The sequence below is a fragment of the Zootermopsis nevadensis genome, unplaced genomic scaffold (genome assembly GCF_977971745.1).
Source record: "Zootermopsis nevadensis isolate Lab colony 2312 unplaced genomic scaffold, Znev_1.0 Znev_ptg000012l, whole genome shotgun sequence".
Classification (NCBI taxonomy): domain Eukaryota; kingdom Metazoa; phylum Arthropoda; class Insecta; order Blattodea; family Termopsidae; genus Zootermopsis; species Zootermopsis nevadensis.
Window position 1 is genome coordinate 6,798,205 of NW_028259144.1, and position 16,656 is coordinate 6,814,860.

General features: G+C 39.9%; 1 protein-coding gene across 5 annotated transcripts in view; it reads right to left on the reverse strand.

The window, feature by feature from the left end:
* LOC110826718 (uncharacterized) overlaps positions 1 to 16,656 on the reverse strand; it is a 185,894-nt gene that overhangs the window by 18,839 nt on the left and 150,399 nt on the right. The window lies entirely within an intron of this gene.

The following is a 16,656-nucleotide window of genomic DNA, read 5'->3' on the forward strand; positions in this document are numbered from 1 at the left end:
ATACAAAACATTGATAATGTAGTGTAAGACCCTGTTCCGAGCGAGTTCAATCTTATAGTAAACACCATTCCCGGTTTGGTTAAAATTCAGTTCAATCTAGATCTACGTCTCCAAAGTTTCTTCTCTTTATACTGATATTTTCTTCATGGTTTCTCTTACATTTAAATATTCTCTCCAGAATATCGTTCTAAAACATCATCAATGTACAGAATGAGAAACGAGGTTACATAAATATTTTATACTATGAATGAAACCTACACTTCTTAGAACATCAGCTGTAATACGTATACATTGCACCACATCCATAAGTACGAATGCCTACGTGTTACGTAATCCCTACAAGCAATCCTGTGCTTAGCCCAGATCTAAATAGTAAAATAATGACTTGCAATATAATTCACACGTGAAATGAAAATTAATGTGGACAGATGCAGAGCTAAAGCTGGGGGGCTGAAGAAGGAGACAGTATGTTTATCCGAAACGTTGGCATCAACTGATGAGACTACAAGGCGCCAAAACCCATAACAACATCAACATTATCACTCTGCTCTCTCTGAGATAAAATAGAGATTGATAGAAAAAAAGACAGTGGAAAATCTCACGAGAATAATTAAGAGATAATTTAAATTTAATTGTTTTGAATTGCTTATTAAATTATAAGGACTGCTACTTCCGATATAACATACAGAATAGAGCTTTTTTTTCGCAACGTCTAGTTCATTAGTAATTGTCATAAGATCGAAAGTTAAATATATATTTCGTGAGCCTACCATGCTTTTTTTTTTTTACATTAACAAGTTTCAATTAAATTTTTAGAATGTATCACCACACAATATTTCCGAACCACACATTAAATGACGCTGATTCTAAAACCTGGACAGTTCTTACGACCACTATTTTGGTTTAACTGATGATAGAAGAAAAACAGTATAAACTTGGGTTTTCCTCTAATGCCATGATGTTCATACCAAGTTTAATAAAAATCTGTCAACTGGGGAAAAAGACAGATGACACTATGTGTAATGCATTCCTCGTTCTATGCAACGAGGAAGAGTTGCTAACAAATAACGAAAACATTTTACACCTACGTGCCATTTTTTTCTCTTTCCACCAGAGTAAAATCTTTTAACAAAATGTGTGACGCAAGAAACGACACTGGATCCTGAATTGCTTCGTCTAGTCAAACAATGGATCTTTCTCCAACATTGACACCTAGTGACAAAGGAAACAAACATTTACGTGTGTGTGTTCACTGCCATCGAAACTTTTCTGCTTTCCTTGTCCGAACGTTTCACATCTGCATATGACCTCAGAGGCAGAGACTGTTTCGTAGAACTTCACTAAACTACGACTGTTTGTTCTCATTTCACTCGTAAAACCTGAGTAGACAGTTGATTTTTGCAACAAGGAACGTTATTATGCGTTCTTTGCACGATGTGCATAAAAGGGAAGCAAAGATGGCTGGTCATATCTGTCTGTCCGCATGATTCAACTCGAGAAACCCTCAACGATTTTAGATTAAATTTGGTATGGATGGTATGCCACTGGGAACTATCCTAAAATCGTACTTTACGCATACAAGGAGACAAACAAGCTGAAGAAAAGTACCCTAGGACAGAATCGAACTCTAGGCGTGTCGAATAAACAGTAAGCATGAAGCAGTGACTGAAGAAGAAGAAGAGTGTGTAAAGTACCAACAAACGCAGTCACTATTACCTTTCAGTTTACGATTCGCAGATACATATTCCTGTAGTTTTTCGTTCCTGAACCCAAATGTTTATGACAGAATGTTTTTTTTATTACTGGCCAATGTTGGTTTATTGTGAGTACAGTGGCTTCAAAATGCGTTTAGAAAGACTGTTTATTTTTAATGGACTTGGCGCTTGAGTTACTAGTTTACATTTGCAACAGGAAGATGGAATAAACTGACTTTCTTGTCTACAAGTTCCGCTAGATACCAGGAAAAGTTCAAAAGTTGAGTAGCATGATGATCATGCCAAGTTTCATAATAATCCGTTTAAAATTATTAAGGGATAGTCAAATATCCATATTTCTACATAATGTAGCGTGAGGAAACAGGTTAAAAAATGTGTCTGCCTATCTATCTGTCCATTCAACTTCATCCCAGTCTGTCCAATTGTTAGTATTTAAGATTATCCAGACGTCAACAGTATCTAATCAACAGATCGCTGATGTATAACACGGTCATTAATATTATCATAAATATGATATTCTTATGGCGTGTCCTTAAATTAATTCCAAAGGCTGCAATGGCTTGGTTGATGCAACTGTGAACTAAAAAGAATTGTTAAATACCACCGCAATTATTGTGTACACCAGCTCTGATACTGCAGAGTGTAAACAAAATTAATTCCAGAAAGCAAAGTTCTAGACAAGCTGATAATCGTATAGAGTTAAGAAATCCCCTGCTTTTAATGCATCTAGAACGTTCCTATCATGAGCTTTGAAAAAAATGGTATTACTGGAAACTCAACTCCTCAGAGCTAAAATGGAATAAATCAAATTCTTTCAGTGATGTAAAAAAAGGTTTCTCGTTAATACGAAGTGAAAAACATAGGGTGATTTGATGTGCATGCTAGGATGTCTTATTAGTTGCAGTGCAAATGTATTTCATATGGACATTTAGATAGATACCAACGTTTCGAAGAAAAATACTGCCTCCATCTTCAGAACACTTCAACCCTTGTCACAAAATAGGGCAGTAGGCAAAACAAAGCGATACATAATCACGAAAATGAACCATTCGAATTTAGTGAATTAGCGAACTTAGTGTAGGTGTTCAAAACGACTACCGGTAGCTTCGTGGCATAGCTGACACATAGAATCACAAAAGTTGCTGCTGTGTATACGTATTTTTAGGACACCCTATGTAAGAATATTCTGTGTTTGTTGTGTACCTGGGACAAAAGATCATTTTCCTTATGTCACTTGCTTGTGGGTAGGACAAAAGATATACATACGAGGTGCAATCGGAAAGTTTAAAGACTGCGCCTATAAAAACCCGTACACTTATTTCAGGTATTAAATTCATCCATCACCCTCGAAGTAGTTCCCCTGGGAGTGAACACAACGATCCCAGCGCCGCTGCCAAGCCTGGAAGCATCCCTGGAAATCTTTCTTTGTCAGCCTGTCAAGCACCATCTGCGATTCTGCCTGAATCTCTTCTATCGTCTCAAATCTCCTTCCCTTTAGCTGAATTTTCATCTTTGGGAAGAGGAAGAAGTCACACGGCGAATAAGGAGGGTGCGGGATGACGGCCATGGTGTTTGAGGCCAAAAACTGCCGAACTTTGAGGGCGGTGTGCGCTGGCGCGTTGTCATGATGCGTCGCATGTGGAGTTCTTAGTTTAGAATCAGCTGACAGCCTATCCCAACAATGTCGCACAAGTCGTTGATGGTACGACGTCGATCTTCGTGAATGGCCTGCCGAATCTTCGTAACATTTTCGGGTGTTGTGCTCGAAGATGGTCGTCCAGAACGCTCGTCATCATCGACAGAGGTTCGGCCATTTTTAAAACGTGAATGCCACACAAAAGTTTGTGCACGACCCATTGCGGACTCCCCAAATGCTTTCTTTAGCATTTCATAGGTTTCCGTAGCCGTTTTGGCGAGTCTTTGGCAAAATTTGATGCACACGCCATTCCGAAATCGCAGGAGGGTCGGTGTAATGCACTACCAAAACGCCCGTAACTAAGAAACAAATGGTAATTCGATAATGCCGGCTGGCACACTGATTCACTATGAATGTAGGCCGCACCCCCTAGCGGCAGAAGCTCGTACTACATCCGGTTCCGCCCTCTATTGACACAGTCTGAAAACTTTCCGATCGCACCTCGTACTATGTCAACCGAAGACGTTGTCGACGTAAGAATTGAGAGGGAGCTCCAAAGTACCGCCACAGGGAATTAATGTTTATGATATGGGCGAGATATGGTTCCTCATCTGCTACTCTCCTGATCACATCACTTTTTACATCTAAAGGTCCCCTTCAGACTCAGGGATTCGCCCCGACCACAGTACATTTGTACGTTGTAACTATCAACTACAGCTTTCATGAGATTCAGGAAGACCTTCGTGGATTAGCGCCTTACTGACCTACAGCATGACTGTCACTAAGTGACACTGTACTGACCTCGTTAAATACACCGGTCTTTAACTGCGATAATACCCTATTGTATTTCACATTGACGTCATTACCCACACTACGTCATCTGGGTTTCAATGACTTGACGTACGTCGTTTCAATTAGGCAGGGGTATGTAATAACGTCACGAAACCGGTCCATTTCTGATTGTATTTCATAAAATATATTGCCGAAACGTCTGATTTATGATTTTTTAGAAAATTTACTGTCATCTAAGCTTTTGCAGGTGTGGCAAATGATAAATTTTGTGTCACTGGAACGCACTTCGTTCGACGGGCTGGAGTAGACCCTGGCGTGATTCAATGGAAACGCAATGTAAACTTTACTTCAATATACATTTTTGAGTTGTAATTCCCTGAATTACAGATGCCGCTGGGACTCGTTCCGTTTGGACTAGTATCGAGACATACAGAAGGTTTTTTTTAAAAAAATTATAACTCAAGTCCCATAGTTCATTCGGGAATATTAAAATAAAATGAAAATGCTTCAAGAACGCCGGAGGAAGTTGCTTGTATTTATTCTGTCACTATCTCCATGAATAATTCTTCACGAACCCATAAACCTTCACCGTCTTGAAGAATCAATTTAATAGCACGGTTTTCCAGAAGGCAGAAGTCCGATGTTCGCGTAAAACTAACCGTATACAGTACGAACAGCAGTAACTTAAATTCGTATCCAATATGGCCGCAGCCTCACTCGTTCAACGTTGCCCATTTCGATGCTTTCTTCAGTTGACTATTTATTACTATGACTTGTAGACGTTGACAAATTGGCATTATTAACTCAGTGTACTCTCTTCACACTTCAATGCAGCGTAATTTCTACAGGTTCTGTCCATCACTGACTAATGGTGCCTTAATTTGTAGAATGCCCCTTCGGTGGAGTAGATCACAACTTATTTTTAAAGATTAATTTTAATATTACCCTGCGACTTGGAATCAGCCTCTTTCCCCCCCCCCCCCCAAGCGACCTCTTTTCTGCAGGTTTTTCGACTAAAATTGTACATGCATTTCTAATCGTTCCCATGCGTGCTATATGATCTACTTATCCAATATTTAATGAGACGATCCCTTTCATAATATTTATGGAAGGGAAGAATTACGAAACTCCACATTATGCAAGTAATCAGGCCCCTGTTACTTTGTCTAACTTAGTTCCAAATATTTTCGTCAGATTTTTTAAGTGAACTTAAATAGACAATGTCCTGTAAAATGTAATTTCAAGAACTGATTATGTGCTTGAAGGTATTTTTGAGAGAATTACGTTGACAAACCTATGCATTTAAGTGTTATAAAACGTGTAATCGTAAACAAGATGGGCAATATGAACTTTGCAATAATTTGTTCACAAGCGAAATTATCGCTTTTGATTTACATTATAAATAACTATTTTTAAACTCCCTGAAGACAGAAAATAGTCCGTGTCACTTTTTAACCTCTCAAAATGCATTTCTAAGCAAATAACCGGACTCTCTTTAAGTTGGAAGTCCGTCATGTCACACAAGGCTGGCATAAATTTAACGTCACGTCATTCTTTTAATTCCAGAACAACATGACACGTGGCTTTAAATGCATCAGCATGACAACGAAACTCACGTGAAATAAGAGTGTGAGAGATATTCATCAGTCAGCAATATGATAAGTACGTTTGAAAAGCTTGTTGCTAACTGCATGAAAAGTAGGTATGAAAAATTAGCAGAAAACCAATTAGCAGTCTGCACATTACGTAGGCTACGCATATAGCACGTTGAAGCAAACATCATTATAACCTGATTTCAGTTTTCTTGTTATTTCGTAAAATCTCAACAGAAAGTGTACATTTTGTGTTGTCTATGTTTCTCACTGACATCAGCTACTGCTGGCTGCAGTTACAAATGTATTTCAAATGGGATTTTTGTTTGGAAAAAAGACAGCAGTAAATAAACTACGTTACACAGTCATTAACATATTTATCCTAGCATTTATTTGGCGATGCTATTCTGGGTTGTGACGCTGTATAGTCGTAGGCAGATAATAACTTTTCTAACAAACATACTGTTTAAAATAAGAACTTATACTCGCGGGATGTCGCGTAAGTGCGGACCAAAGAACTGTTCTTAAAATATGGAAGTCAAGTAAAGTAAAGTAAAGTTTGTCCCACTATACGCCATGTAGGCGCTTGGGGTGAGAGGAGGTATAGCTCCTCTCTTCCTTGACCTCGGCACTAGATGGGGGTGAGTGGTCAGCATCACGCCCCGGCCGGCTTTACCCCCGAGAAAGGACCCCGGTCCCCATTGTAGAGGAGGCTAGGTGGGCCCCAGAGCCGGTCTGGACGCAGAGGCTAGAGGAAAAATCACATCAACTATGGACGATGCAATGTACAGGCAGTCTTAGCTTTACGAAAATTCACAATTCAAAATTTCGATCACACGATCTTTTATAATGAACCACATACCATTCACTTGGCTCGACATCCGAACGCGAACTCATCCGAAATTTTCCGAACGAAATCGAAAAATTTTACTGTATTTTAAACAATTTGTGGTTTATACCCTACATATTTTATATTTATATAGCGTATGTTTTATATGAATTCGTTGCTCGTATGTTTCGTACAAGAAAATCAAATTGTTTATTTTGAATTGTTTTAAGTATTTTCTTTTTCTCGCTAGGGAATGGAACCCCACAATACGACATAACACTTTTGAGAAATGGTAACTCGCTTTACGAAATCTCTCCAGGAACGTGATTATTTGTAAGAGCTGACTGTATTAATTTTCCCACACGGTCACAAAATTCATAGTCATGAGGCAAAGAACTTTACTGTAAAGCGAAGCGGGACTCGTTGAGACTGGTATGCACCGGTAGAAGAATAAAGATCAGAAGTCCACAAGGCAAGGCCGTGAAAATGAATATTTCGACGCAAAATCTTCAGTATTTGTTCGGACTTTTGCACGGCAAATACCTTGTATCACATACCACGTGAGAAATCTGGCATTAAAATAAAATTACGCAACATTTTCTATGACATAAACCTGTAATTGTATACATTCTGCAAAACACGACCTCTGAACCCTGAAGAAAACAACGAGATTTCAGATTCTCACGATGGCGGGTATAAAACTGACAACCTTCAGGCATTTACATCGACCTGATGACGGAACCAACAAGATAAGGAAGAATTGCATTAAAAGGGATTTTCTTATTCCAAAGAAAAATTTGCTTGCCTTTTCTTTTGTGGTCATTTATTTTCCCAGTTACTGCATAATCCATTTGCTTTATTACATTTCTAGTAACATAAAACGTATCTCGTGGAATACGAAAATAAATCCTAATATCGAGAAAACACAATAAGCTATTGTAATCATAAAATAATTAGTATTTTTAAAAGACAAGATACAGACAAATAATTCTGGTTTAACAAACTCATAAGATTTTAGAAGGTTAAGATTTAGAAATGAGTACCATTAATCCAAGGCCATAAGAGAATTCTCTTATTTATCAAAATACGGAAAACTATAAGTAGAGAAACGTTATTGCAAATCATGCGTTTCTGATCTCAAGTTTTGGTATTTTTGTTACCAGAGACAAGCCATTACGGGATTGGGCTGCTACTTTTCGCGTTATCAGCTGTAAAAACTACGGCGATGTCACCACGTTCACATGACATCAAAAAGGATGACGTATATCCAACGCAATGTAGGCGTTTGGGGGAGAGAGGTTATAGCTCCTACTCGTTCTTAACCTCGGAACCAGATGGGGGCGAGTGGTCAGCGTCACGCCCCGACCGCCTATACCCCCGAGAAAGACCCCGGTACCCACTGGACAGGACGATCTTGGTGCAGACCCCTGGCATAACGCATTCAACTATGGCCAATAAACAAAAGAACAACGGACAACGCTTGCATATGACAGCTTTATGGACAAACACGTCTAATGGTCAAAGTACGATTAATTTTCATGCGCCTTATATTAACATCAACTCCTTTCTGATTTTAATTGTTCGGTATCTTAACGTGTAATATATGTAAAGTCACTAAAACGATCCAAGTTTTGTCTGAAAGATGATAACATAATGAGCTAAAAGATAACAATGACCCTTTGTTTTGAATTTCAGAGCAACACGTTCTATGAAAAGAACACGCATTTAGAGAACTTGACATACTTGGACTCGAACCAACACCAACCAGTCCCACAGAGATACGTTTGAACACACAAGTGAAACAAAAATTTTGATCTGTGAAATAAAAATATACTCGGATGCTCACATAACGTGAACAGGAAATTAAATAACATCCAGAATGAAAGAAGAAGGCCAAGTGTTAAGGTCATGAACAAAGATTTCTTCTCTCCATTACGGTTTGGCAGTCAGATGGAATTTTCAGTGTAATCTGTGTGGTTATCAGTTCCAGACACCAACACCTGCTTCCGATTAGAACCGACAATGGTGACCTTATAGTTTATTTTTGGGTGCGTTTCGCAAAATTTTACTAACTTTTGTTAAACTATGCGGACGCTACCCAGCTGCGCGAACTTTCAAATCCATGAGTGCTACAAAACTGGTCCTTAAACTTCAGAGCTACGAACATTTAACAAACTTGAACTTATTCTTTTACCCAGAGAAGACATTAACAGCCCTCACTTCGGATAAGAATTTTTCCGTCTTTTATGGAATTCGGAGGTTCATTACCGCGTTCATAAAATCCTCTTGAGACGATTAAATCAAGTTCACATCCTCACACGTCTTTCCTCTGAGATCCACATCAACATTTTTCCATCTACGTTTAGGTCTTGCAAATAGTCGTTTCCCTTCAGGTTTTCCGATAAAAATCTCATCTTCAAACCTGAAGCCGTTTGTAAAATTGAAGCATAACTTGGAGAATAATATTATAATGGGCTTTTTAAAACACGGGTGACAGCGTTAATTGGGTGCAGTTGGCTCAGGATTGGGACAAGAAGAAAGTCATCTGAAGGGGCATTTCTGAACTAACTGAGCGACTATTAGCTTCGCCATGTTTGAATATCCTTCCTTCTGTCTTCATGCGGCAACCCGACAACTGGAGACTATAACTAAAATTTGTTGAGAAATTTAAATTTCGGTTAAAATTTGACAAAAGCAAGGAATATTGGTTCTATTGTCAGACTTAGGCCTGTGAGTAAGTATGCCAAATTCTTATCGGAGCCAGAAAAATGTTTCCAACAGAGTTGTATCAAAACCTGATATACAATTTATGCCCATTACATTTTATCTACGAGTCTTAGGGTTCTCGAACGAGTTAAGCAAATGTCAGAGTTCGCGAATTGAAATTCTGAGAGGCAATAACAGATTAAAGACGCCAGACATATTACACTGTGCGTACATTTTCAAACGTGTTACATTCTAAAACGTTAGCACTGTTTCAGTCGGTGAATCGTCGAGATGTTCTTAATTTATCTTCTCATCCAGTGAAATGCGCGTGTTCCAAAACAGCCTCCATGACGCACACATAAGAGATACGTCCGTTGCTCCAAACTACGCAAAATTCTGTTAAGTTCCGTCGTACGCAAACGAATGAACGCATTTCCAGATGAAGAAGACACTAGCAACGGTGACGGCATTGGAAATGAATACTCATAGTGGGATAAGTTAATGACAATGACGTCACTGATAGACGGTTCTGAGAAGCCGTAGGAATGTCAGTTACTTTTTGTTTACGACTGGAGGAGGAAGATGTGTGTATACCGATACGATTTATCGGTCTAGGCAGCGTAGGTTAATTTCCTCGCCTGCAGACACGAAGGCAGAACGAGTAATTGTGCTGTAGTTTTATAACGTATAAACATAGCACACTGCGAATTTACCGCTGACCACCATCTGCTCGTATGTTATAATTAGAGGTGATTATTACCAGAATATTCTGGAGTTTATTAAAATAGGAAAGAAACGGAGATAACATGAATAAAGGACAATAAAGAACTATAAAAACGAAGCAATAACAATTATTTTATTTCTGTATGTCTCCTAGTTCTGTTGTATTCATCCTTCATCCTGTCTTTGTATATTTTTTAGTCTCGATTTCGTTCTTAACTAATTATTTCCTTTCTCTCCTTCATTCACTGTCTTCTTCATTCCTTGCTTTTCCTTCTTTCATTATCACTATCTGTTTTTAGTCTACGTTTATTTCCGTTTTTGTCTCTCTTCCTTTCCTGCTGTGTTTCCATTTATCTGACATTCTGTCTTCGTCTCGTCTTCTCTGTCATTGCCTCCCTTTATCTTTATCTTCGTCCTAATAACTTTATTAATTTCTTATTTTTCCTCTTTCTTTCCACCTGTCTTTGTCTCATTCTCTTCTCACAATGCTGATTTCTCCCTTTTTCTCCTTATACCCTTCTTCCGCCTTCTGTCCCTCTCTCGCTTCCTTCCTTGCTGAGGACACCGTTCTGTCCCCCTCTGTATCAGTCGAGTCAAGATCTAGATCAGTCTCCATACCATATTCCTAACGGAACCACAAGCAGCGTATCCCTCATTGGTCACAGCGAAAGGTAAAACTGCATACATTATTTCTCATAAGCCGACACCTCGAAGGCCAATTCCAGCTCAGCAGAAAGACATTACAGATGTGGGTCCACACCCAAACATGAAAGAATTACTAAGGCTTGCACTGGATTCTGACATTAACAATGAGACTTAATAACATCAGCCATGGTCCTTAATACTAACAGCTGGTCCAGACACATAGCAAAACGCATGTTTCATCTGTTTTATGTTATCTTTTGAGGTACTTTATACTGAACCATTCTCTACTGTGGCGAAGTGACTTAACTTCAAGGTGACTGTGTTCATTATCTTTTTAACCAACAGGGATTTTAAGTACAGAGATAACTGTAGTAAGACGGTTATACAAAATCACCTTAAGTTGCACCTTGTCTATTATTTAGCCTAGCTTACGTATATCCTGTATGCAACAGCGTGTACCAGTATTGAAACCTTCTTTCAATGGAGCGAAGAAAAGCTATGATTCTTTTGTTGGTCATTATAATTATTTATGATTTATTTAACAAAGTTGGCAAGTGTTTCTCAACGGGGAGTCAGCGGACCCCTGGTGGTCCGCAACTTGTGCCTAAGGGTCAGAAAGTTGAATATATTACACTAATTTATTTTTTATGCTGTATTGATATAAGTTTTAAGATCTTTCGTCAAAAATTTCACTTCCAAATTGGAATAAGAACATTACGAAAAAAAATCCATACGTTCTGTCGCGGTTCCATTTTATCGTACACATTTTTTACTACAGCCCCTTTTCGGTAGTTAACACAATACAACGTCGACACATGATACACGAGTGAACAACGGCCATGCGTTTTCCCATGACAGCGCCGTCAAGCTTAAAGTAAAACTGTCCCGCTACACGCCATACATGAGCTTGAGGGGGGGGGGGGGGGAAGAAGATACTGCTCAAACAACCTCGGTACAAAATAAGGGTGAGTTATCAGCGTCACGCTCCGACCGCACTTTACCCCCGAGAAAGGACCCTGGTACACACTGAGGCTGGGTGGGCCCCAGAACCGGTACAGACGCAGAGGCTAGAAGAAAAATCCTCTGTCCCCGTCACGATGCCGACCGAGCAACCCCGGTTCCAGGGCCGTTTCGCACTGTCGAACGGTCGCCGGCGACCAGTCGCTGAACGACCACCAGGTAGAAAATCTAAGTACGAGCTTACACACGAGGGCGACTTCGACCAATGGCCGCCGTCGACCAACAAGCAATGAGCGACGCACGGGAGACCAACGACCACGAAATACATAGATGGCAATCACGTGTTCACATTGCGGGCGACTCAGTCAGCGACCAGAGCTCAGAGAGGTGACATATCCGTTGTTTCTTGTTTTCTCCCGTCTTGTTCATGTCACTCAAGTGATCAGTATATCATGAGTTTTGATACTGAAAGATTAATTTCGGCTGTAGAGTCACGAAGAGCCATTTCGGACCTTGCAAGTCCCGATTATGCAAACAGGGAGTTGAAAGAAAGTCAGTGGGAAGAGGTTGTGGAATTGTTTGACGAATTTTTATCATTATAGTGATCTCCTCGACGTCCATACTGCGTGACTGCTTCCAAAGTTTTTTTTTTAAAAAAAACCTGATTCTGAGGCCTCTGTCTGCGCTGGTCGCCCTGCTGGTCTCCTCGTTTGGTCGCTGATGGTTTTGGTCGTTCAGTGAAGTGGCAGACCAGATCAATATGATTGTTTTGTAAAACTTAAAACTGTAGATTTTATTCTTCTGGGCATGTCCTGAAGATGGGGAACATAATGTTCCTCAGAAACCTTGATATCTACCTACAAGGTCATGAGACGGTAGACCAAACGACCAGCATCGATGTCTTAACAACAGTGGAAACATCGGAACTCACAGATTTGTATCTTACCTTTGTAATGTGAAACTCCGTAACTGAACAAAGACAGACAGACAGACAGACAGACAGACAGACAGACATAACCGACCATAAAGGATCTGTGTTGAGATTAAATTCTAAAACAGGGCACTTGTGATGTTTTCTCGGACGGCGTTTCTGGAAATTTCCCAGTGCCTCTATTCTCATAATTTCGAAAAATAACGTTGGTCAGGATAGGAGCTGTAACTAATCAGCACATGACAGTGTTTGGCCAAGGACCATCGGTCTTTTCATCCTGTGTAAACGTTCAGTTCACACAGCTGTGCCGAACAGTGAGTAAGCTGGTTCTATAGTTTGTTTGAACTGTAAGCGAAGATCAACGCTCATTCAGCAAATTTCGCGTTAATTTTCCGTACGTCAACACTTTCACATTTACGAAACTTTCATTACTTATTTATTCAGCTATTTTCTTCAGAATCATGTCTGATCACACGACCCTTTTGACTGGCGCCAATTAATCCTTGAGTTATTTAACGACGTATTTTCAATTTTATATGGCGGTGTTTCAAATCTTCTCCGCATGTACTAATATTATGCTGGATACTGCACATTCTCTGAGGTATATTTGTTTTCACGACGTTTCGGGAGATGGCTCTACTCACGTCTTATTTTGACTGGTAATTTGACTGACATGGTGTTCTTATTTTTAGAAAAAGTAGTGACTGCAAGTCGCATTTCCTATGTCGGTAATGTATTCGATTTACATAGTATAATTGTCTAGGCCAGTCTATACTAAAACAATATCCAGCCTACATACTTTCCAAAAGACCTCACTGTGCAGACAAACGTGTGATAACCACTTCTTCATAAGGTACTTTTATTTTGAAGATGATTCTTGCGGCCTGTAGTCTGGTAGAAGTTTACCAACGTTTCATATGGACTTGCTGTGTCTATCAACAGGGCGATGAGTCTTCGTTTTACGCAAATACGAGGGTCGCTCATTAAGTAATGCCCCACATTTTTTTCCTCAGAATATATTTATTCAAGATGGCTGAAATTTAGTGACAATATAAATCAATGTTTCCCTTACACATACTATTTTTCCACATAGTCCCCATCAACTTGTACGGCTTTACGCCATCGTGGAACAAGTGCGTGCATGCCTTGCCGGTACCAGCTCTTGTCCTGTGAACGTAGCCATGTCCTCACTGCTTGAATCACGCTCTCGTCATCTTCATTAGACTTAATACGACTTGGGTCCTGCTGGCTTTGTACTCCCATGCCAGTGTTGCGATAATTCCAAAAATCTTGTCCTTTTGCTTCGTGAAGAGGAATTTGGAGTGGTATTAAGGGAAATACAAAATTTACCAAAGTCCGTATCAGAAATCTAACTAAAGAGATGAATTCTACAATAAAAAACTTTAATGGATGTTAGAACTAATTTTGAAAAACAGAGTAACAGTAAGAGACCACAAGTCAAATAATTATTCATTTATTATATTTATTTTGCTTTCCCCCTAGTTCAATATAAAATTTCATTTCCACACTGTGAAGTGGGATCTGTCAATAAGATTAAATTTATTGCATCTAAGATTCTTATTTGTGTTTATGCAGGTATTCTGACACGCCACATCTCATACAGATAAACAGGATGGTACATACAACATTGCGAAATTCGCCAGGAAGGTGACCACCGTCATGGAAGCACGGAGCAGGAAGGCTGTATTATGGGGCACAGCGTCAAGGACTCATTCAGGATGTCTCTGTGGGACGCTTTAACGTGGAACTTCAACGGAACACAATAATTAAAATAAAGTGATTCACGTAGCGTGATCTGCGCAGGCGCAAAGGTGAGCAATGTCAGTGCATAATAACCACAGACAAACAAGTGGTAAACTAAACGAATTACAAAACGAAGGACTTCGTAGTTTGCCTTTTCGATGTTCTTAAACTGCATTAAACAACACTGGCCTTGTAATCGGTTTACTTAACATTTTTTTAATTTCGCAGGTTACAAAAAATGTTACAGTGGAACCACGCTTCCGGAGAATTTGACGTAAATACGTCTCTGTAATGTAATGTTATCTTCAACGTCATCCATCTTGTTACGAAAGCGGATTGTTGACGGCAGTAATGTAACACAACAATGCCGAGTATTTACACATTGTTGTCGATTTGTTGATACGGATCTTACAGATTTTTCTGTCACTTTTTCGTAACACTTTTTTGTGGAATGACCCTTCCTTATAGACGTATTTACGTCAAAAACGAAATTTATAGGACAATGAATTCTAAAGACTGTTGAAAAAAGTGGTTGTGGTCTGCTTTAAGGCACTGTCTCAGAAAGTAAATGAGGAAAACCAAGAGACACTTCAGTCATGATAGCCAACAATCGAACCAAGATTGGAACATGTCATTCAAGACGTTAATTGTAAGCATTGTTAACGTTCCTGTTGGGACTGAAAACACTTGACTGCAAGGGTTAATGTGACTTTCAATGCGACCTACAATCGAGTTTTGTTGTGAAGTTGGCAGAGCCTCTGAGGCACTGCAGAAGGTCGTTAAACCGCAATGCATTGTGTGAGGACTCCCTTCAGAGTCGACAACCTTGATTCTTTTGTCCCTGTCAGTCAGTCAGTCCGTCCGTCCATCCGTCCGTCCGTCCGTCTACGTACCAGATGTTCTGTAGGGAATAACATTTTCTAAAGGAGTCTAGGATTCGGGGCAGAATAATAGAATTGCTCTTTAACGGAACATGGGTTACGAAAAGGAGATTACAATTTTTCAACATAAAACGAAATGTATCGAATTCGGCTGCTTAAGACTTTCAAAATCTCAGACTAGGAGAGAAGTTGAAATTTCCTTAGTTGGTGGTTACAATACTAAAATCTTTGCTCACGCCGCGGTGGAAAGCTCAAATCCTGCTACAGCGGAGAAGCTGACACAGAGAATTTGGGGGTTCAAGAAGAAAGAGGGCAGAAACACGAAGGAAAGTGGAGGGTAGGGAAAATATAAACAAAAATTGGAAGGCTATTAAGAAGAGAAGGATTATGAAAGGGAGAAGAAAGAAACAAGTCAGACTGTTGCATTGTCTTCGGCTGGGTTTCACAGCCCTCCAACCACACAACGTGGCCATGCAAGGCAGGAGAAGACAATTCGTTTCAGGATTTGAAGCTGTGAAGCCCCAGCTTTACCCACTTCACGCCGGGGGGGAGGGGGGGTAAAGGATGAGACGAGGGTCTCCGGATGGTGAAGTTGTCCGTTGTGGTCTTCTGCATCGAGACACAGCCTTCAGCCTTGTAGGTTGTTACCAGCATTTTAGAGGAACAAGTCGTCTCCGTCTCGTGGGTTACACCCTGAAGTTGGCAACCAAGTACAAGACGGATCAAAAACTAACGAAAAACTGAGAATGTTCATAAGTTATATGCCTATTCTTCATCAAACATTGGTATTTTGGTTAAACGAAGGAGGAAGAGATGGGCGGGACATGCAGTACGCAGGGGGAAATGAGAAATGTAAACACTCTTTGTAAAGGGTAGATATTTTTCCCCAGGTAAATACCTGTACAGTGCATTGAAATGGGCTACAACCATTTCCTTCCACATCCTTTCTAATTCATTATCATACTTTTATTCGTACGTTATATAGTCTGAGACACCAAAGCGTCATTAAATAAATATCAAGGGAATAAGCTACTTTGGAGACATATGTAGACAAGATTATAATATTAAAAGGAATCTTACAGGTTGTGGACTCAATTCAGAATAGGTATCAGTGGTGCGACGTTGCGAACACGGCAATACACCTTCCGGTTCCATTAAAGGCGGAGAATACCTTGAACAGATTTAATTTTACGATGTACTAATAATGATGACGATGGGTAATGATCAGCCTTAACCGCCTTACCACTGTTTGAAGACGCACGATCAACCTTCGACCAAAAATTCCCCGCCAGAAAATGACTGTAATCGAAAAGTAGAGACAGAGAGAGAGAGAGAGAGGCCAGAGTCGCAGATAGTCCCGAGCACCTTGTTTGCCGATGGAATGCAAACCTTGCTCCAGGCCGTGTAAGGCAGACAGAACTACGGACGAGAAAAAGTGACATGTGTGGGAGAAAGAGGAGAAACAGACGCCAACAGAATAAC